At 42.8% G+C, this 22,085-nt stretch overlaps 1 long non-coding RNA gene across 1 annotated transcript; it reads right to left on the bottom strand.

The window, feature by feature from the left end:
* Positions 1–292: 292 nt before the first annotated feature.
* Positions 293–7,592, bottom strand: LOC143272063 (uncharacterized). The gene is made up of 3 exons (XR_013049463.1): positions 7,520–7,592; positions 4,760–5,225; positions 293–738 (listed from the first exon to the last, which is right to left on the bottom strand). It is a non-coding gene; the product is annotated as an uncharacterized LOC143272063 (long non-coding RNA).
* Between the last annotated feature and the right edge of the window lie 14,493 nt (positions 7,593–22,085).

Here is a 22,085-nt window from a genome sequence, read left to right as displayed (position 1 = left end):
GATAGATGAATGCCAAGGGAACACAGAAAGCCGGCAGGATGGCACCAGTCACAGCAAATAGTAAGGAATACAGTCTACTCAAATTTTCTGTTTTCATACTGCAATAAATATTTTAATTAGCATTTCTCCTTTCTCCCATGTTTCTACTACTGTTCTACATTGGTTATATTTATGCCACTTGAAATTGGCATTATTCCAATGTTTCAGAAAATCAATATAGGAAATATTTAGACCAGGTGGTTCAGACTTTTGAAAGATTTAAAAAATTTATGAGATATTTATTGTGCCTGCTTATAAAAAGAGAATCTGTTTTCAAAGATAATATATGCAGAGAAAAATATGTACAGAAGTTAATGAAATTTTACAAACCAAACACAGCTCTATAACTAGCATGTCAATAAATTTATTGTCAGTATTTTGTAGGTTTCCTGTGATTTCCAAAGGAGAGGAGTTTATTTATGGTTATAAAAGACTATTTGGGCCTTACTGGACAGGGATTTTTCTAAAATTGACTATATAAAGAATGCCCTGTGGTAGTTGTGGGCATTTATGGCTTTTATTTGCCCAGGATACATTCTTCCATATTATGAACATTGTGGAATTAGAAGTGGTACGGTCTCTGTCCATTCATCAGTTAATTATTAGCATCCACGCCTCCCCTCAAAAAAGGGAAGACAGCTTTTCTGAGCTGCAACAGATGGATGCTCCTTTCTGCACATTTCACTCTTGCTGCAGTTTCTAAAGACAAAGCAAAATGATTGACATTCATTCACATCTCCTGGCAACACCATCCTCAGACTCTTTCAGCAACATAGGGGCCTCTGTAGTTTCCACAACCCATCTCTCCCACCCTATCCCAGTTTTCTCAGATATTCTGAGCTGTCAATCTTTCCAATAACCTACACTGGTTCTTATTGTAATCAGAGTGTTCTTTCTTTTGTTTGCAACAGAACTGAGTGATATTTAGCATTAGCTATTATTCTTCTACTACAAAATGAGGGTATCATTCTTTCAGAAGAATATATACTGTTGTGCTTTTAAATTTCTCTGTGATTGAGCATCTAAACAACTTGTTTCATACTCTCTCTTTCCCTCATTCCCCTCCTTCCTTCTTTATTTTCTATCATTTACAATCCCATTAAGATTCTGCAGTGCATGCACTTTCACATATCTCTGACTGACATGCTCCTAGGATGATTCCATGATGCAGCAATCGTCCCCAGTCCTGCAATAAACACGGGTGTCCATGTATTTATACTTTATGGCTCCTTTGACCGTTTGGGTGAACAACTGATGTTGGTTATTTCCATGGGCCTAGCACAGTTTCAGCAACTGTGAGGGGCAGTGGATGTTGCTGTCCACCACCACGGCCAATTCGGTTGGCCAACCTATTCAGTTTCTCTGTAGGACATAGGAGAATCAAATTCTCCCACCAGTAGCTGGAGCAGGAGACTTTATTCTCAGCTAGCCCTGTGTTTTCTGAGAGCTGTTTGAGAACTTTGAAGGAGTTAGGGAAGTCAAGAGGATTTATTGAGAACAGGAAGCAGGAAATGACCACATACAGGAAATAGTTCATTATATCTTTTCATGTTGTCTCTCTTATTACAATAAAAGCATACTACTTCAATAGTTTCAACAAATTAAATAGAATAAACCAAATATTTTCTAAATAATTAATGGTAACAGACATAATCTTAGAGAGATTTAAGGTAAAAATGGGTGTGTGTATATATATATATATACATATATATATATATTTTCATGAATAAAATATGTCAGAATGTTAGCAATTTATATCTCCTCATGATGATTTTATTTATATTACTTAGTCATAATTTTATATATTTTATTTCATGATAGAGTTATATTTTTTCATATTCATAAAAATCAATGAAATTGCCATGGATTTAGAAATAAGGATGTTTCACTGAGTTGAGAGAAGTTTGAGGTAGAACTCACATCTGAATCATAAGGTGCTCAGAGAAACCGGTACCAGGGCTGAATCCCCAGCTACATGGAAATACCACTTCCAAACCCAGGAGCCTCCTTAGGGTTTTTTTCATACAGTTTCTCTCACACTTGGTGGTAAAGCATTTGAACTCATTCCTCACTCTTCTTCATTATGTGCATTAAAGATAAATGTCAATTTTTTTTCCTCCTCTACCCCAAACTTTGACTTAGTTTTTTCTTTTCTGGTGATGATGCACAAGAAAACACTTTCTCAGCATTGAGTAGGGTGTGGCTTCTCTTAAGACACCTTCAGAGCAGGCCACCAACCCCCACCCCCCTGAACTCTGGATGTCAGAAAGGCTGGTCAGGGGCGTGGGGAATTAGGAAAAATGGTGAGCCCAATCGGAGTTAGGCGTGATGGGAGACAAAGGTTGGCAAGATGGCAGTGCTGAGTGAAAGGCGAGAATTCCCTACCTTCCACACGCTGTGACAAGTTTCAGCGAGATGGCTGCAGTGCGCTGTGTGGTGTCCATCTCTGTTCATGCCTGAGACACCTACATTAAAAACTTGTATTGTTTTTCCGGAGGCATTTTTACATTGGTTTCATTTCTTTTGAATGTTGTATGATTAATCTGACTATGTGTTTAGGTGGGATTATTGGGCGACTATTCCAGAGCCTTCCAGCCAGGCTTAGGGAGCGAAGACACAGTCCATAGCAGTCTTTCTAGAATGGAATGAGGGGAGTTCATGTTGACCATGACTGCCAGGCGGCTATGAGCAAGCTCAATAAATCAAATGAGTCATCTGTCCACTTACTTTCTGCTCAGGGTAACAGGCAAACTGTGACAGAAACCAAGATATTAAATTTATAGTTGTAGCGACCAGGCAACCAAGGGACTGGATGTCTCAGTTGAGCTAAAGGTCCTGTAAATGAAAAAAGTTGGCAACTTTGATCAATATTTTTCTTTCTGATGAGAAGACTTTTGTTTTCTTTCCTGCCAAGATGATTGTGATCCCTTCCTGGAAAAAAATTCTCAGTGACAGAAGATTACACTTCCGTGTGGGAAGTGCCTCAGGCCAAGGGCACAGTTCCTTAAACTGATGTATCAGATATGAAAGAGGTGAAAGCTAGAGGCTGGGTTGTGCTACCTTGGGGTCGCCATGGAGCCAGAGTTGGAGGGAGACTGGAGACACCATTGTCAGACTCCGGGAAGGAGAGGGTCCTGCATCTGAGGATGTTGCTGTGCCTGACCATTATCTTCTCTCCTGATCCTTTAAGGATGAGGAAGCATGACTGCTACATACTAGTTTGCATTCCTTAAAGAATGCCAGCCATCAAAATCATCCTAAAATAGGTTCAGACATTTAGGACTAATGATAGGTGAGATTTCTAGTTTGGATTGAGCCAGAGAAGAAGCTAATCACTGGGTTCTGAGGGTGGAAGACACTGCAGGGCTGGTGGTGTTAACAGTTTTATTTACATACAATGGATGCACAGGGAACTATGCATATTGAATGTGCCCTGAGTTTGGATGTATACAGCAGCTATGACCCCATCACAGCCATGGAACATATCAGACACTTCCCAAGGTTGTCTTGTTCTCCTTTGTGTTTCCTTTGATTTGGCTGTGCATGTGCTAAGAACACTAAACAGATCATCTATCCATTTAACAAATGCTGATGTACACAATAGCATGTTGTGAGTGATAGATTCTATGCTGTCTAGAACTCATTCATGTAGCATAACTGAAGCTTTAATATACTCACAGAGAAACTCCCACCATCCTTTTCCTCATGGCTTGTGGCACCTGTATTATTTCCTCTGTGAGAATCAATATCGGAGATCTCATTTCAGGAGCATATGCACTATTTGTCTTACTATGACTAGCTTAACGCTCTAAAGGCCAGGCTTTTCTACTTTCTAAAGCTGAATAACACTCTGAGGCACTTCCCTTACCAAGTTTCCTTCATCCTTTTGCCTGTGAATTGCTTTTGTGTCTTGGTGACTAAGAATGATAATGCAGAGAGCATGGGAGGGCTGTTGGGCTTCACAGTGTCCTCTTGGCCATGAGAGATTGAAGCCCTCAAATCACAAGCAAAGTAAGTTCTGCCTCTGCTAAGCTGTTTCTGTTAGGTCTCTTACCATGAAGATGAGAAAGGCAGCTAACATGTAGTGCCAGTGTGAGTGAGTGTGAGTTCTGCGGTCTGAGCCCTTGTTTAAATATCCTGAGTGATGTGAAGCAAGTCAGCTCGTGGATTCCTGCCTCAGTTTCCCTATATGTAAAGTTTGCTGTGATTGTTGTTATTGTATACATATGATGCACATAGAACACCATGTACACCACACTGAGTATACAATGAGCATTATTGTTATCATCATTACACAGGAAAATGAACTAGGGAAATTAAATCATGGTGTTAAGAGATACTGCACATTTACAATTTTGATAATCTACAATGAAGCAGAAATACATAAAATAATGAAATGAGCTCTTAGCGTGATATGTATCTATAACAGAGTACATTTTTTCATTAGATTAAAGTAATTTTTACGGTAGTCATTTCAGAATACAGTGTGCAAGATGACTCTTTCTACTCATGTCCTTTTGAATTTTTATTCTACTCCTGCAGGACTTCTACAGCCAGCACAAACAACATATACGATATAAACTGGCTTCCCACTGGTCACCATAGGAAGTGAAACACATTTTGATTTGACTCAGCCCAAGCCCAGCTGTGGCGCTCCTGCCATCTGGAAGCCTTGCCACATCTGGGTGTGCTAAACACCTAACTCTGGCCTCAGACTTACCCAGCCAAGCCTGCTGGACTCGGCCAACATGGGTGCAGGGGAGTGAGCTTTGGTGCTGAGAACCCAGTTGCTGGTAGTGTTGGGCAATCGCGGAGTTGTAGCAGCAGAGAAATTGGATTCCATGTCCAAGCGCAACTTCTTGATTAGCTTCTATTTAAATGGGAGTTTGCTGAGTTTTTCAGCTGTCTTGGCAACATCTGATTCCAGCTGGGAGAGGAAGGATGTGAGTCAGAGATGGGGAGAGGCAGCTGGCCTGGTGTTGTTCCAATCCTCAGAGGAGGACCATGTCTCCTGGAGCTTTTGTGCTGCATTTACAAACAGCCTGTGGGGAGCCCGAGCATTGTGTAGTCATACTCAATCAAAGCCATCCCAGGGCCCATTCTGGATGTATTTCAATGCATGATAGCCACCAGCACCAGTCCTGTCCTCTTGAGCATCATAAATGAATGATCCTCAGGAAGGCATCCTGATGGAACGGAAGAAAACAGGACATTGAGAAACAAAATGCAGAATGTGTCTCAATATGGAGCCTGAGTCTGTGCCTCCAGCAGATAGTCTCATTCAGACAAACGGGGCGCGTTTGCTCCCACTCACCAAGAAAAAGGAAGCAAGAGTTAAGCCTAAGTCTGAATGCCTATCACGCTTCATTAATCTAAAATTGCTTCATGTCCTTCCTCCTTCTCCTCTTCCGGCTCTATCCCCCTATTGGGTGGCATGGTGGTAGTTAGAGGCATGTATCTGAGGTGTAGACTCACTCAGTCTCCCTCCTCTACAGAGAGAAGACAGGATATTAGCAATATTTTATGAAGAGGGGACAAACGGGCCTGTGGCTTCTAGAGGACCCAGTGGATAGTCTTCTCACTCTCAGGCTATCTTATTTTTTTCTAACAGGGTTATGATTTATTTCTTTTTTTATAATCAAGCAGAATCTGTCTTAGAGGGTAGAATGGGGGAGTAAATTGCTTATCTTAAATTTTTATTTCTGTTTTTCTTCCCTTGTTGCTCAGTTCTGGCCAATAGGATGGAAAATAAAATTATTTTGGTGGTGTCTTTCAGAAAGATCTTTTTTTTTTTTTTTTTTTTTTTTTTTTTTTTTTTTTTTTTTCGAGACAGGGTTTCTCTGTGTAGCTTTGCGCCTTTCCTGGAGCTCACTTGGTAGCCCAGGCTGGCCTCGAACTCACAGAGATCCACCTGGCTCTGCCTCCTGAGTGCTGGGATTAAAGGCGTGTGCCACCAACGCCCGGCCTCAGAAAGATCTTAAAAGGAAACCCTCTAGATGGCAGTTCTCCATCAGAAGACACCAAATGAGGTGCCAAGGATGGTTGCGTGGTTAGGTGGCAGAAGTCTGTGTCTCTACAACAATAACGATATCTCAGGGAAAGCAATCCAGGGCCTTATGCAGCCAGACTCTATCTTAAAAGACTTAGACTTACCAGTCAGGTATTGTAATAGAGCAGAGAAGTGTGACTGGGAAAACAGCGTGTTCTGTGAACACGAACACATTATGGGCCACTCGGTTGGGGCAGAGTCAGTCTTGTCCCGTATGAGCTCTGGGATTTGGAGCAGTCTCTAGACCTCTCACACCTCCGTTTCCACGTGTAGAAGAGTCATGGGGTTGGTGTGAGGTGTACGTAAGTAATGGAATTAAAGTGCATTGCTCTTACTGTGCATTTTACTCGTTTGGATCACATACATTCCTTTCTTCTTCACAGACACTAAATGGCCCTAAATACAAATAGTATAATCCAGGCATAAAAGTTGTCAGAGAAATAAACTGATATTGCTAAATGCCTCGTGCTGTTTTGGTTTTTAACAGCACTACCTAAATGACCATGCATTTTAAATGTTAAAGAGAACATCCAGACTGGGACCTCTCAAAGCACAGATTGAGCTTCATCTAGGTAAAAACCACCTCAAATCTTGCTAAAATATAGATTTCTGGGCCTATCTATGACCTTTGTGGGTGCATGAACTTGAAAAATGTGTTTTAATGAAATTGTTATAAACATTACAAATTTTGACAAGAATTTTTATTGTATTTATGCACATGCATGTTTGTGTGTGTGTTTATGCACTATGAGACATTGTGTGTGTGTGTGTGTGTGTGTGTGTGTGTGTGTGTGTGTGTATGTGTGTGTGTGTGTGTATTTACGGGTACCTCCAGAGGCCAGAGTTGGAGGTCAGATCCCTTGGAGTTGGAGTTATATGGGCTGCCTGGTGTGGATGCTGAGATCCACACCCTGAATTTCAGAAAGTGTCCTGAACCACTGGGCCATCTTTCCAGTCCCTGAACATTACAGTTAAAGCCACCAGTTTCATCACATAGCACTTTAACAACCATTTTTAAATCAATAATTTAGTGGTACTCATATCTGCTAGAGCATCATAATTGTCCCACCATCTGGTACTGACTTAAATAAACATTATGCAATCATAACTATAATTCATTCCTGATGAAACCCATTTTATATCCTAGAGCAGAGAAGTTAGTTGCCTAGGTTAATCAGGATATCAATGCCAGCTGTACCCTGAGTAGCTTTGAGATAGTTAGTTGAGAAGGCCTGAGCTGACAGAAACCAAAGAATACAGATGCCAAGTTCTGAGAGCCACAGAGTCAGAGAATTGCCCCACTGTGACATAGTTACATTATATGCCCTGCACAGTGAACTTCAAATGTACAAGCAACTTTGTGGGGGTCCAGTGTGAGAGTGGGCATTGTCCCGGAGCAACTATGATTCATCCTTTCTAGCTCTGCCTTACCCAAGTGTCTATGGGATGGTGTATGCAGTCACGATTCCCATCTCTATGGAGGATATGGCCTTCACTCTGAAGAACAGATGGAAGGGATACCAACAGACCCATTGTGTGATCACTCCTTGTCATAAAACACTCTCTGACATAAGTAGAGTGGGAGTGTTCATCCATACACAAATGAAGAGTCTGAAAACTTCATTGACTGCCCACATTCTCATGGTGCATCAGTAGCAGAGCTGAAACTCAAATTTAGATTTGCCATTTGAAATTGTCTTTAGAACTTGTTTCCAGATTGCAGAGCTAGATAAACAGATAGTTATGGTTGTGCCTGTTTATGCACCCCAAGTCACTGCATGCAATGTGCAAGATGTGTTCATTTAAAAATGTTTGCCAAGAGCACATGTATGAAATCTGGAAAGGATATCAAAAGTGCAGGGAAAGACAGACAGTCTCTCTCTTTTCAGGACCTCCTGAAGGGGTGAAAGATGTAGCTATGGGAGCAGCTGTTATAATTTTGTTGGGTGAGAACTGTGATAGAGTAAATGATGATGCCTTTAAGCAGCCTCCATTTCTCAGCCTCTCTAATCCAGGTGGTCCTGATGCTTGACTAGGTTCAAAGAGAGATGAGGAAAGGTTAGAAAGAGCATGTGCAAAGATGGGAACTAGTAAAACTGTGGCTAATTCAAAGTAAAGAGAGTCACAGGTGAGATAGAATGGGCATGAGAGAGGCTAAGAACTGATGTAAATCCCTAGCATAAGGACAATGGGTGTCTCTGAATGGTCTGGACCAGTGGTTCTCAAAAGGGGGGTTGTGACCCCTGGGGTTGCATATCAGCTATCCTGTATTTCAGACATTTATGTTATGATTCCTAATAGTAGAAAAATTACACATATGAAGTAGCAATGAAAATAATTGTATGGTTGGGGATCACCACAACATGAAGAACTGTATTAGAGTCACAACATTAGGAAGGTTGAGAACCACTGGTCTAGACTGTACTTTGATCCAGCAAAGCAATGTTAGCTGTAAGGGATGAGGTAGGATTTGAGCTGAAGAGAAGTTTTCATAAAGAACTAGACCGAGAGTGAGGTGGAGGTTCAATATTTGCTAATCCACAGGAGACACAGCAGTGGCCGGAATTCCTGCCTGTTAATTCATGCACACATAGATTTTTCCTCATTAGGTTGGAGTAATCATCTCCTCAGTGGGAAGGAGAGCATCAAGAATACTCTGGAAGAGATGCAGTAAGGGAAATTTCCCTTTTGAAAGAAGAAATGATGGTGGAAATGTTTTTGTCTCTAGAGCTTTCAGAAGCCATAACCATGATGAGCTCTGTGGAGCATTGAGTCTCTGGGGTCTTAAGGTGACAAACAGAAATGAATGTATAAGTTAGCTCCAAGCAGTTTCACATACATTCCATGCACGCCTTTTCTAAGCCTGTGAGGTGCACAATGTGGAGAGCATAATGGTCTGCTCCCCCCTACCCACTTTCTGGGTGGCTGTTCCATCAAACCCTAGGCTTGTATACCTGCTCAGAGGCTAACTTACACCCATGGAACTTTAACTGAACCCCCTAATGACGTGTGACCAACGTGTACAATGATGAAAAGTAATTCAGGCATTTCAGTACTATGCAATTGAATCCACTATACCCCAGGGAAGCCACTCAAAAGTACACATACCAACTGCTTGAAGGATTAGGGGCTCAGGGATGGTACTGTTTGCCCAAACAATAATAGCTGGGTCTGTGGTAGGCTTTCCTGACTCCAGCATACAGGTTCTACATTGATATTTAAGGATCATGACCAAGCTGGTGCTGACCCTAACTCTGTGACAAGTATATTTCAATCAAAGGAAACTGTGCAACGGGCATGGTTACATGAGATGGCTCAGTGGTTAAGAGCACTTATTACTCTTGCAGAGGACCCAGGTTTGGATCCCAGCACCCACATAGGGTTTCACAACCATCTGTAACTCCAGTTTTAGGGAAGATATGATGCCCTCTTCTGGCCTCATTGGGCACCAAGCATGTGCCTGGTGTTCATAAGTACATTCAGGCAAAATAAAATAAGTCAATCTATAAAAATTAAAAGATGCTGTGTTAGTTATTTGAAGAATTGTATATAGGAGAACACAACATATATGGATTCAAGGAATACATATCAAATGTGGTTACAGCGGATTTTGGACTAAATCTCTTGTACCTGATTCACTCACAGCCTGATTAAGAAGAGCTATGCCTTTAATTACCAAACATATATAACATAAAGTACAGAGTTCTTTAAAAACAGTGGCAGCCGCTATACGGATGGATCAGGCACAGAAAGCTTCGTTTATCCTCGGATTATCATAGGATTCAGAACACAGTTTCTAAAGTTCAACAAACACTGAAATCTAAGTTTCAAGATGTAGTACACTCTCAGACTCAATTTCCTGATATATAAACTGAAACAATTATAAACTGGGATTATTCTGAGAAATTAGCCAGTGATAAACCAACTTAAAATATTTGTTAGCATATACAAGCTACAGAGAAATATAAAGTGATATGCACTTTTTAGAGCATTTTTTATTTAAAATATTTTGGGGCCAGGATTCTTTTGCATTTTAGAGATGTTTTTACAGTACTTGCATGCATCCTCAATCAGAAAACCCCAAATCCTAACATTCCATGAGCATCATGCTGGTTCAAAGTTCAGCATCTGAAGCATGTCACATGACCAGGTTAGGGATGCTCAATCTGTCTATTGCCCACATCTTTCTTTGAAGGGTCTGTGCCTGATATGTTTGTGGAGTTCAGTGGACCTCAGGTGTCTCTTCACCCTCTGCCTTGCTTGAGACAGCATCTTTGTGTATCACTGCTGTACATGCCGCATTGGCTGGCCAGAATGCCTGGGGGGATGTGCCTGTCTCCACATCTGTCTCCCCATAGGAGCTCTGGGATGGTAGACATGAAGGACCACACCAGGCTTTACATGGGTTCTGGGGACTCAAAGGCAGACCGTCATGTTTGCACACCAACACTTTCCCCACCGATCCATCTCTTCAGCGCTAGCTCTTCACACTCTCTACTCTACAGTAAAACGAATCAGCTCATTTGTACCATGGACTTACATCAACGATTCAGGGGGTTTTCCACAGTTAGCTGGAATATTTATGTCTTTGAGAAAATCATTCAGAATGAGCCAATGTTCATCTTCAGAGCTGCTTTCTTTCCCGTTCCAGCTCTTTGGTTTCTGATGGGCATTTTGCTGCTCAATTTATTTGGACACCATCATCTTTCTTTATTACCTCACTTTGCTCAATGAACTGTAGTAATTTTATTTGCATTTCCACTGCAGGCTGGGATCATGAAAAATAAGATGTGTGTTTGAATGGAATAGGGTGAAAACTGTACAGGATTGCGTTAATCTTCCTCAGCCTCAATTTCCTTCTGGGTTAAATAAGATCTGTCTTCTGTATCTCACTACTATTGTGAGGATCAAAAGAAACAGCAGCAATAAAGTACATGATAAAGTTTCAAGTTCTGTAAAACTGTGAGAGCTGAGCTTTATTGCTGTTGTGCAGAAATGAGGAAGCTGAAGATGGAAACGTCTGTGCACCAGCTTTAAGGGTTAGCTCCTGCTGAAGGGGACTGATGATGACCATGCTTTGTCATCTGAAAGTGACTCTTCTTTTTTTTAAGGGCAGCAGAAATATTTCTTTAACAATGTGTGCCTGTGGAAGGGCCATGGGGCTGATGATTCATTCATTTTTGGGGCATAAGGGACAAAAGATCCATACAGATCTGATCTGGTTTAGATCGTGAATACTTAATTTCAAGATCTATAAAGTAGACAGCATTGTTGAGGTGTATTTGTGTTCTGTAAGACCAAGCATTATCAGCAGCTAAAAATAAAACAAAAAAAACCCAAAAACATAAAATATAGATTTCATAGAAAACAGAGACAGGGTGAAAAGGGAAACAAAAGAGAGACTGAATACTCCTGGGATCTAGAAATCTTGCTTCTAATTCATATGACTCTCCATCTCCACCTGAGTACTTTACACAATATGGCTGTCATAGTTAGGGTTTTATTGCTGTGAAGAGACACCATGACCACAGCAAATCTTATAAAGGAAAACTTTTAATTGGGGCTGGCTTACAGTTCAGAAGTTTAGTCCATTATTGTCATGGTGGAAAATATGGTGGCATATTTTTTTTATTATTATTATTATTTTATAACACCATTCAGTTCAACATCATAGTCACAGAATCCCCTGTTCTCCCCCTCTCGCCCACCCCTCCCCCCAGCCCACCCCCCATTCCCACCTCCTCCAGATCAAGGTCTCCCCCGAGGACCGGGGTTGACCTGGTAGACTCAGTCCAGGCAGGTCCATTCCCCCCTCCCAGACCGAGCCAAGTGTCCCTGCATAAGTCCCAGGATTCAAACAGCCAACTCATGCAACGAGCCCAGGACCTGGCACCAATGCACAGCTGCCTCCCAAACAGATCAAGCCAAATGACTGTCTCACCCGTTCAGGTGGCCTGATCCAGTTGGGGGCCCCTCAGCCTTTGGTTCATAGATCCTGTGCTTCCATTCATTTGGTTATTTGTCCCGGTGCTTTATCCGACCTTGGCTTCAACAATTCTCGCTCATATAAATCCTCTTCTTACTCACTAATTAGACTCCCAGTGCTCCACCAGGGGCCCAGCCGTGGATGTCTGCCTTCAGATTCCTCAGTCCTTGGATGGGGTTTATGGCACCACTATTTGGGTGTCTGGCCATCCCATCACCAGAGTAGGTCAGTTCCTGCCGTCTCGCGACCATTGCCAGCAGTCTTTTGAGGGGGTATCTTTGTGGATCTCCGTGGGCCTCCCTAGCTCTCTGCTTCCTCCCCTTCTCACCTTCTCAAGTGGTCTTCATTTACCATGGTCTCCTATTCCTTGTTCTCCCTCTCTTTCCTTGATCCAGCTAGGATCTCCCACTCTTTCCCTCTACTGTCGCCCTTCATTGTTCCCACTCATGACCAGGCTATTCATGTAGATCTTGTCCATTTCTCCGTGTCTTTTTTTGGGGTCCCGTTTTCCAGGTAGCCTCACTGGTGATGTGAGTAGCAGTCTAGTCATCCTTGTTCCACATCTAGCATCTTCCTATGAGTGAGTACATACCATATTTGTCTTTCTGAGTCTGGGTTACCTCACTCAGGATGATTTTTTCTAGATCCATCCATTTGCCTGCAAACCGTGTGATGTCGTTGTTTTTCTCTGCTGAGTAGTATTCCATTGTGTATATGTGCCACAATTTATTTATCCATTCTTCAGTTGAAGGGCATCTAGGTTGTTTCCAGGTTTTGGCTATTACAAACAATGCTGATATGAACATAGCTGAGCAAGTGCTCTTGTGGTATGATTGAGCATTTCTTGGGTATATGCCCAGGAGTGGTATAGCTGGATCTTGGGGGAGATTGATTCCCAATTTTCTAAGAAAGCGCCATATTGATTTCCAAAGTGGTTGTACAAGCTTGCATTCCCACCAGCAGTGGAGGAGAGTTCCCCTAGTTCCAAAAAAAAAAAAAAAAAAAGAGAAAGAAAGAAAGAAAAGAACTCAGAGGGTGCAAGCCAGTAAGCCAGTAAGTAGCATTTCTCCATGGTCTCTGCCTCAGTTTTTACCTCTACGGTCCCACCCTGAGTTTCTGCCCTGACTTCCCTCAGTGATGGTGTGTGACCTTGGAGTGAGTTGTAAGATGAAATAAGCCCTTTCCTCCCCAAGTTGGTCTTGGTCAGTATTTTAGCACAGCAATAGAAACCAGCCTGATGCATAAGACAAGCACTTCATCTGAGTTTAGGTGGTTGGCTCCTGCAATACACATTTCTGTGGCCATTAAAAGGAACTCCTTTCAGAGAATTGTCTTAAAACCATGCCTTTTGTCCTTATTAACTTTATTTCATTTTCCACATTAGCTACAGCTTAAGAATTCTTCTAGACTGTGGTTCTCTTTAGACCTTTATTTCTTTTCCTGCAGGCTAGATCTTTCTTCTCCTTAGTCTAAAGCTTTAGTAGTTGAAATTGGCCTCATAAATTTACAAAATGCACCCACAAAGACAATGACTTTAAAGTTCAGATAGGTTTATTTTTTTTTATTTCTTGCCCCTTTAGAGGGAAGTGTAAGAGTAATGGATTAATGTATAATCAATCTGCAGGAAATTTGACAGACGCTTTCTAAGATTGTCTTATGGGACTCCAAACAGCACATGCTCTATAGTGACCCAGTGACAATTCAATCCAATCCTCCAGTCGAGTGACAAGAGCACAGTATGTTTGGGGACCAGCAGCAGGAACTCATCTCTCCCACTGCCAATAGAAAAGCTAGTGTGCAGAATCCTGGCCTGAGACAGGGACATAAACAGGGCTTTATGAGCTTCGACCAATGAGGATTTGAATGACAGGAGTCCTTTGTGTATCTTCTGTGTCTCTCCCCTTCACTCAGCTGAGGAACTAGAAAATAATCAGTATCAATCCCGAAACTGCTAAGTGGCTAAAAATCGGTGAGTTGCTTGTGCATTGGCAATGCTGGTCTGAGTTCTTGCCTAAGAGGACTTTGTGGATTTTCTTTGAGCAATGGAGCAGCTAGAGCCATTTGCTGCCTATTAGGCAACATAGATGTCTAGGGGGAACTGTAGCTAGATTTTTTTTTTAACAGTTCCAATTTTGAGGCATTGAAGCCCCATAGCAATTAAGTTTCTTGAATTTCTTTTTCTTTGTTTGAATTTACTCTTGTTTCTGCGTCAGCAGTTTGGGAACCATCTACTTCTGTTGAGTCCACCCCGATCTTCCTGCTCTATGTCCCCTTTCAGGGAAGGAAGTCACTGCTTGGCAAAGTGATGGCGAAGCTGCTTCATAGAAACCTCACGGGGGAGGAAAGAACAGACCTGAGCATCTATTCTCATCCAGCAAGGTGCCAGCCTCAGGGGCCTGTTTGGTCACCCACAGGAGAAAGTGTTTGTGGGGTATGGTGCTTAGTGTAGCCTGTCAGTTTGACACGGTCTACATTCACTTAGGAGATAAACTTCTGGCATGCTTGTGAGGAAGTTTCTAGATTTGATGAATTGAAGTGGGGAGATAGATATATGAGCCATGCCATTCCATAGGCTGAAGCTCCAGACTAAACTTGAAAGAGAAGGCAAACTGACCACAGGTGGTCGTTGTTCCCTGCTTCTGGACTGTGGAAGCGATGTGACCAGCTGTCCCATGTCCCTCCTGCCATGACTCCTCTACCAAGATATATTAAATTGTGAGCCAAAATGAACTCTTTCTTCCTTAAGCTGCCCGGTCAGATATTTGATCAGAACAGTGGGGTGATATATTTCAACTTCGTTTTCTGCTGCCTCACTGAATTACAATTCCATTATTTTCTCAGGGATCACAATGGAACAGATAGGTTTGAAAATTCTGCCATCCGACTGTGAGCCTCCCCTTTTACTCACTGCCTTCCAAAGTGCCCTTGAAGAACCCCAGGGCTCCAGAAAATTCAGAGCGAAAGGGACAGATCTAGGTAACAACTAGATTGTCTTACATTATGACTTCACTATTTCATGGAGATGCCATTGCAGAAGGCAAGGCTTCAAAACTGTTGTCTCCTGGCCCCCACAGAAGGTCTTTTTCATATCTCACTGCCCTTCACCATGTTCCTACCCACACTGTCCTCACAGCACTGTGGTCAGTTATGAAAACATGATCACTTTGGGGAGACCTTGGACTGAAACAAAAATTCCAACCTTGGTTTGGGGACAATGACTGAAACTTCGGGCTTTCAGGCCAGTTTTACAAATGCAAGCACAAAGTTGGCCATTTGGATGGACCCAACAAAATGCTGCTGGTCCTGGCATTGTTTTGTATGCCAATCATCTGAAAACCTCTAGCCAATGCTCCATTTTGTTATGTTTCATTCAGGACCTTCCTCCAGTTCCATAGCTCAAATACTTCACGTCTTAAGACATTGTAAGTGTTGTTCCATCTCACGAAGCACTTTCCCCTCACATCTTCACTAAGTGAATATCTACCCTATCATTCCAAGTTCAGCTCAGCTGTCCCTCTCCCAAGAAATACTTGCTTGACCTTTATATCTGTTGGGTCACTCTGCTTTTCATGATTTTGGCGAAATATAGTTCTTACCTATGTGGCTCTAACTCTATTGTAACTTAACAATTGTGAACCATTTGTCTGGTTATGTGATGAGTATTAAGCTTCCCCATAGAAAGCAACGGTTCTTGAGTCCCATCCAGTCCATGATGAGATTCTGCAAAGGACCTTTTGTCAGAACATAGCCATGCTCGTCCCTCTCAATCTGTCCAGAACTATTTCACTGTGGCACAGCAGGATGGAGTCATTACCACAGTGATTGTATAGACCACACATATAAAACACCTGGTTCTCTTCAAGTAAGTGTTTCCAACCCTTGCTCAAGGTCATAAGCTCCTTTAAAATAGGAAACATTTTGTCCATCCTTTTATCGCCCTGCCGCTATCACCATTTCTGATATGCATTCCTAGTTCAATAAAAGTATGTTTAATAAGTGACCCAGTGCTTGAAACGCAAGCATCATTAATTTTGCATGCAGAATGTAATCAGTATTACACACTAAAGTAATTTGCCAATAGCATAGGAAACTGTGCTTCCCTATAGCACTTTTATTTATTCAAGCCTTTATTATTTTACAAATAAAACCTGAAAGCATATTAATGAATGATTGGGATATTTGGTGATATTATCATTACACTGACCACAATAACAACAAAGGATCAAATGTCAGTGTTAAACAAAGGACCCCCGTCAATCACTGAAGGTGCATTTCCATGCTGGAGTTAATGTCCTCAAATTGCCAGAGAACATTTTTGCCTTTAATATATGAGGTATGTAGCTCACAGACCAACTCTCTCTCTCTCTCTCTCTCTCTCTCTCTCTCTCTCTCTCTCTCTCTCTCTCTCTCTCTCTCTCTGTGTGTGTGTGTGTGTGTGTATGTGTGTGTCTGTCTGTCTGTCTCTCGTGCAAATGGAAATTAGAGAACTACTTGAAGCATGTGGCCCTCACATTTCACCTTGTTTCAGGCAAGGTCTCTACTGTTCCCTGCCACAAATGCCAGATTAGCAGGCCCACAGTCTTGAAGAATCCTCCTGTGTCCACCTCCCATTGTGTCACAGGGGCCCTGAGATTTCAGATGTGTGCTACCTCATCTGATTCTATGTTGGGTCTGGGGATTGGAAATTAGTTCCTCACACTTGCAAAGTAAATGATTTCTCCACTGAGCCATCTATCTTCCAACCCACACATGTCATTTTCGATACTATTATGGCATGCAAGTTTTTCCTAGCTGATTCAAAATATTTTTATTTGATACAAAATGACTTATAAAACACACACACACACACACACACACACACACACACACACACACACACACTAATTATGCTGCAGATTTTACAATGTTAAGGGGAGAGATGAGTTTTTCTTCCAGGAACAAAACATTATATGAATTGTCTACCTTAACAATACAAGATTTAGACTTTGACTGTCAATGAATACATTAAGCACGCACGCATGCACGAACTGGGGCTATCAGCTTGCTTTATTTTAAAACTATATGAAAACTCACATGTTTATCAACACAGGCTCCGGGTTGGGCAGAGAGTCTTTGCAGGTGTCTTGGGAGGTTTGTCCCTGAGCCTTCCCCATCACTGTGAGTAACTTAGGAGTGCAATAAAGAGCTACCGATTTTCTGTATTCAGGGTAGCTGCCGGCATCAGAAGAAGCATGACCCTACTTTCAAATGGGATCCACGTAGGAGGTGCAGAAGCCAGCTTTTAGGGTAGGAAGCCAACGGATCAGTAAGCAGCTGCCTGGCAGGCCCGGCTCCTACTCAGCAGCCTTTCCTGAGACATGGCTGTTACTGCTAGGCAATTTCTCCAGGCCTTGTTCATTTGGCTCACTGTGACAGAGCTTGCCGTGTCTCAAAGGGCAGATCTGTGCTGCAGGAGATTAGCACATGGGCTTATCTCAATGTGAAACCTGCTGCTGTCGCTGAGTAACGGCTGGAAGATGAGTGAATACCAATGCCTGTGAGGAATTGGGGACACCTATGAAGAAAATGGCTACAACAATGGCGGGCACACAGTAAGCCTTTAATAAATTTGATATACCATTATCAGCTTTTAAACAGAAATTCTCTGACAGCCTTCTTCCTAATGAGACAGCTGATGGGAACACATGTCTTTTCCCATGAGGCTGGGGTTTCCATTCATGCCTGTGCTCATTCATACTCTCATACTGAATACATGTTGATAGGTACTGATAAATAATAGTGTATGGATATGTTTAAATTAATTGTTTAGCACAATCAAATCATTCCTAATAGTAATCTTTTAGTTATACCACTTCTAAGAAGTCTTTGATGATGCTGAACCACATACCACAAAGATCCTTAGTCCTACAGCTTTCTTGTGACTCACCTTCTTTACTAGAAAGTTATCTTCACTTACACTAAAGTGAGAAAAGAACTAGCATGCACTGACCCCCTTGCCCGGTGCCAGGTGCTTGATTCATTGATTGAATGTGGCTTATTTCATTCACTTAGTCTTTACGATAACCTTAAAAAACAGGGATTACAACCCCCCTTCATCAGGTGGATAAACTGAGGCCGAGAAAGGAAAGATATCCTTCTAAATTCTGTAGCAGAATTTAGAATTTCAGCTTATGCCTCCCCCCAGAACTTGCTTACTTGTATTGGATGAGGAGCGGGCAGTTTACCAGGGATGCCACCCTTTGCAATGTACACATCTTACAAGCAGGGCAGGGCACACTCAGTACTTGGTGGTTCTCTCAAGTTGCCCTGGAAGCTCCTGAGGCTTCATCCTTGTTGTGGAGGTAGACACTCAGTTTCTTCAGCCACACACAAGGTTTCTGTTCAGAAACTGGGCTTTCAAAACGACTTAATGCTAAACTCTTCAGTCTTTCTCTCTCTTCCTCATGTCCTCTGGTCATTTCAAATCAGAATCTGTAACACCTTCAAGTGACTCGGTGAATGCCTTTGTTTAGACGACAGGGCCATCATAACCAATATAACCTCACCAAGGTGGAAACAATTCTGGGAAGAGGCTCTGCAAAGATTCTACAACTTTCTTCAAAATACCTCCTCTTAAAAACTCTCTCTGTTTGGCTTCTTCAACATTTTATAGTTTCCAACAGGGAGATTCCCAAGGGCCTGGGAGTGTCATAACTAGATATAGTCCACATATTTGGACCCTTTGTGAATTATCCTCCAGCCTCGAGTAGATGTGCAATATCTTGGTACCTGGCAAAGAGATCACTTTTCACCCCATGTTAGTATGTGTGACATCACCACATACTTTTATGATTTGTGTTGATCCCTGTTCCTGACGATCCAGAATCTTCCCTAAGTCCTATTCCTGTTAGAATGTTGAAGCTTTCTTCGCCATATGTGGGCAAGCCACAGGATAGCTCAGCTCAGATCTCCATATGTGAGGGGCTGTGCATACAGTTAGCTCCAGAAACTAAGCGTTCAAGTACTGTAGTACAGGTCCTTTAGATTCACAGTGAGCCTTACACTGATTTTCAACCCAAGATCCTCAGTGGAAGTGAATGCCAAAGGTAGAAAATCTCAGAAAGAGCGATGTACAAGAAGTACATACAGATGAGTTTTGCTACTTCTCGTGTGGAGAGCCCTGTGCACACTCCGGTTTTATATGCCTGCCAGATGACACCGTGTTTATTGCAGGGAAGAAAATAAATAGAACGCTGTGGCAGAGAAGCATGAAGGGTCCAAATTCCTTACATATCTGAGGACTGGAACAGCAACAGGAATTTCTGAGCACATGGGCTGGCAGATGCCTTTGGACTGAGACCTGGGAGTCCTCTACAAAGTTGTGTTAAGATCTAGGGAGGAGGGAATGTTTGTATGGCAGATTGACACTCATGGAGCTTGGAAGAGACTCCCTGACTCTCTGAACAGCCCAGGGACATTGTGTGCACTCTGTTTTTCTTGTGAGGGCTGATGTAGAATACTCATTGCGACACATGACATTAGGGCTGGGGGTCCACAAGGTCCTCTACTAGACCTGGGTCCACAAGACGTAAAACTATGTGTCATTTCTCACCCATCCCTCTCCTCTCAAGTTCAATTCCTCTCACCTCTAGACAGAAACGTCTGTTTAACAAGTCAAGCAGGAAGGGAGTAGAAGCCCTTCAGAAATGCCCAGAGCCTCTGCTTCCTTAGTCTTTTTGAGGCAAGGACCGTGGATGCGATGCCCCACTGTCCATCTTGGTCTTGCCTCTGGATGGCTCCTCTAGCTTATGGGAAATGAAAATAAGACATGCAACATGCAGGCAGAGGCCACACTCTGGGGCAACCACCCAAAGGACAAAATGATCTCTCTCTCTCTCTCTCTCTCTCTCTCTCTCTCTCTCTCTCTCTCTCTCTCTCTCGCTCGCTCTCGCTCTCGCTCTCGCTCTCTTTCTCTCTCTCTTCTTTCTCTCTGACAGTCTTCCTCTGCCCTATCTCAGCCTACCAAGTGCCAGGAGCACAAGAGTGAGCTACCACAGCCAGCATCACTATAGCCTCCTGACATGATTAGGCCTGCAGAGCCCCTGGGTTGAGACTGAATCACTTGGTATGGCAGCATAGCAGTTCCTACTTGAGTGCTGCCGCGGGCCACCTTCTACTGTGTTGTTTGGGTTTGGTGCCCATTTCTGGTTTGATCTGACCCTACGGTCTGAACAGATACCACCGTGAGAATATTGAGTCTGAAACTGGAATTCCAAGGCTCAGGTGGAGGCCCACATAGCCAGAAGACCCTTCAACACCAACAACTATGATGTTAAGAATTCAAATCACAGTCCTCTAAGGTTTGGCTGGGTCTCCAGGAATTCATGTGTGGCAAACTTGACCCCCAGTGTCTTATATGAATGGCACTTGACGGTGAAAGCTTTGGGAAGCAGAGCTGCCTAATGTGATATCAAGGAAATGGTTCTGTTATAAACACAAGTCCTCTTGGGCTCATCTGTGCTAATTCTTCATGTGATGCCCTGCCCCGTTTCAGGATTCTGCAGAGTCCAGGAAGAAAAAGTACCAGCTAAAGGCCTTGATTCGACGCTGCATATTAACCTTGGACCCTCCAGCCTCTAGAACTGTTATGTACTGTTTTTTTTTTTTAAAATATTTTATGCAGTCTTAGGTATTCAGTAGCAGCAACAGAAGACAGACAAAGATAGAGGCTTCTAACAAGAAAGGTCTGTTTTTGCATTATACCTTGCCTAGTTTATATCTCCATCTAACATACGGCATAAAAAGTGTAGATGGATACACTGACTTGGCCATAGTAACACAAGGTTAGGGACAAAGTCCGGACTCTGATGGCCCTGGGACCATGGGTCCCAACTTGCCACTTGATGAGATGGAAAGCACAGGCCTCTACATCAGGGCTCTCCAAGAGCCACAGGCTTCCCACAGAAGTTTCTGGAAGCTCACTTAAAGCAATGAAAAAACAAAAACAAAACAAAAAAGCAAACAACAACAACAAAAACCACTGAGTGGCTGGAGAGCTGGCTCAACCATTAACAAACAGCATACACTGCTCGTATAAAAGATCTGAGTTCTGTTCTCAGAATTTATGTCAGGTGGCCCCCAGCCACCTGTAACTCCAGCTCCAGGGTGTTCTGATGCGCTCTTCTGGACTCACTGCGTACCTGCATTGACACTTGCACATACAAATCCTGCATATGCACATAATTAAAGATAAAAAGTCTTTTAAAAAAACAAGCAAAATCAACTTGCAAACCAGCAGAACCTACCTATTGCAACGTCTCTTGATTCTATTTGAGGTTGTAAAGAATCAAAGAAAGTCAAAAATCTTCTGCAAGCTCCCCGTTCAAGGGCTACTCCTCAGTAAGCTGGCCTTGTTACACGGTGTCTCCATCACTTAAATCTCTGCGGTGTTTAATGGCTATCTGTGGGCTGCTCCAAGCACTCTCCTTGGCAGGCTTCTGGGCTCCATGCAGGTCGGCTCGAGGGGGGCTTCTATTTCTCCCTTATGGTTTCCTTTTGCTCATTTGGTTTATTACTCCCTGACTCAATTCTTGATACTGGATACTTCTTCCACTTACATGTTTCCCATTATTAGTCAGAGCCCCGGGAACTCTCATCGTGTCCGCCAGAGCAAAGTCGGGGGGGGGGGGGGGGGGGGGGGCGATGGGGAGTGTGTGGGGAGGTGTCTTCCTCCTCTCGATTATGGCCGTGAGTCAAAGATGTCATCTTTTGCCTTTTCCAGCAGCAGAATTCTCCACCAAGGACAAGTCATTTCTAACAGGATGCCTGATGCAGATAAATAGCCACAGGGGACCAGAATGAAGGAGGGACTCTGGGGTGGGTGAGGCTAAGCAAGGCCACGGCGGTTTTGCTCTGTGCCCCATGCCATGATTATTGGATGCCCTCTGGGGACCAAGCAGGTGAACTTAAATAGTAGCTTGGGGTAATATATATTTGGTCTCAGCTTGAAAATAAATTTTATTTAACAAATAG

Source organism: Peromyscus maniculatus, chromosome 1 (genome assembly GCF_049852395.1).
Source record: "Peromyscus maniculatus bairdii isolate BWxNUB_F1_BW_parent chromosome 1, HU_Pman_BW_mat_3.1, whole genome shotgun sequence".
Lineage (NCBI taxonomy): Eukaryota > Metazoa > Chordata > Mammalia > Rodentia > Cricetidae > Peromyscus > Peromyscus maniculatus.
This window is presented reverse-complemented; position numbering and strand designations above follow the sequence as displayed.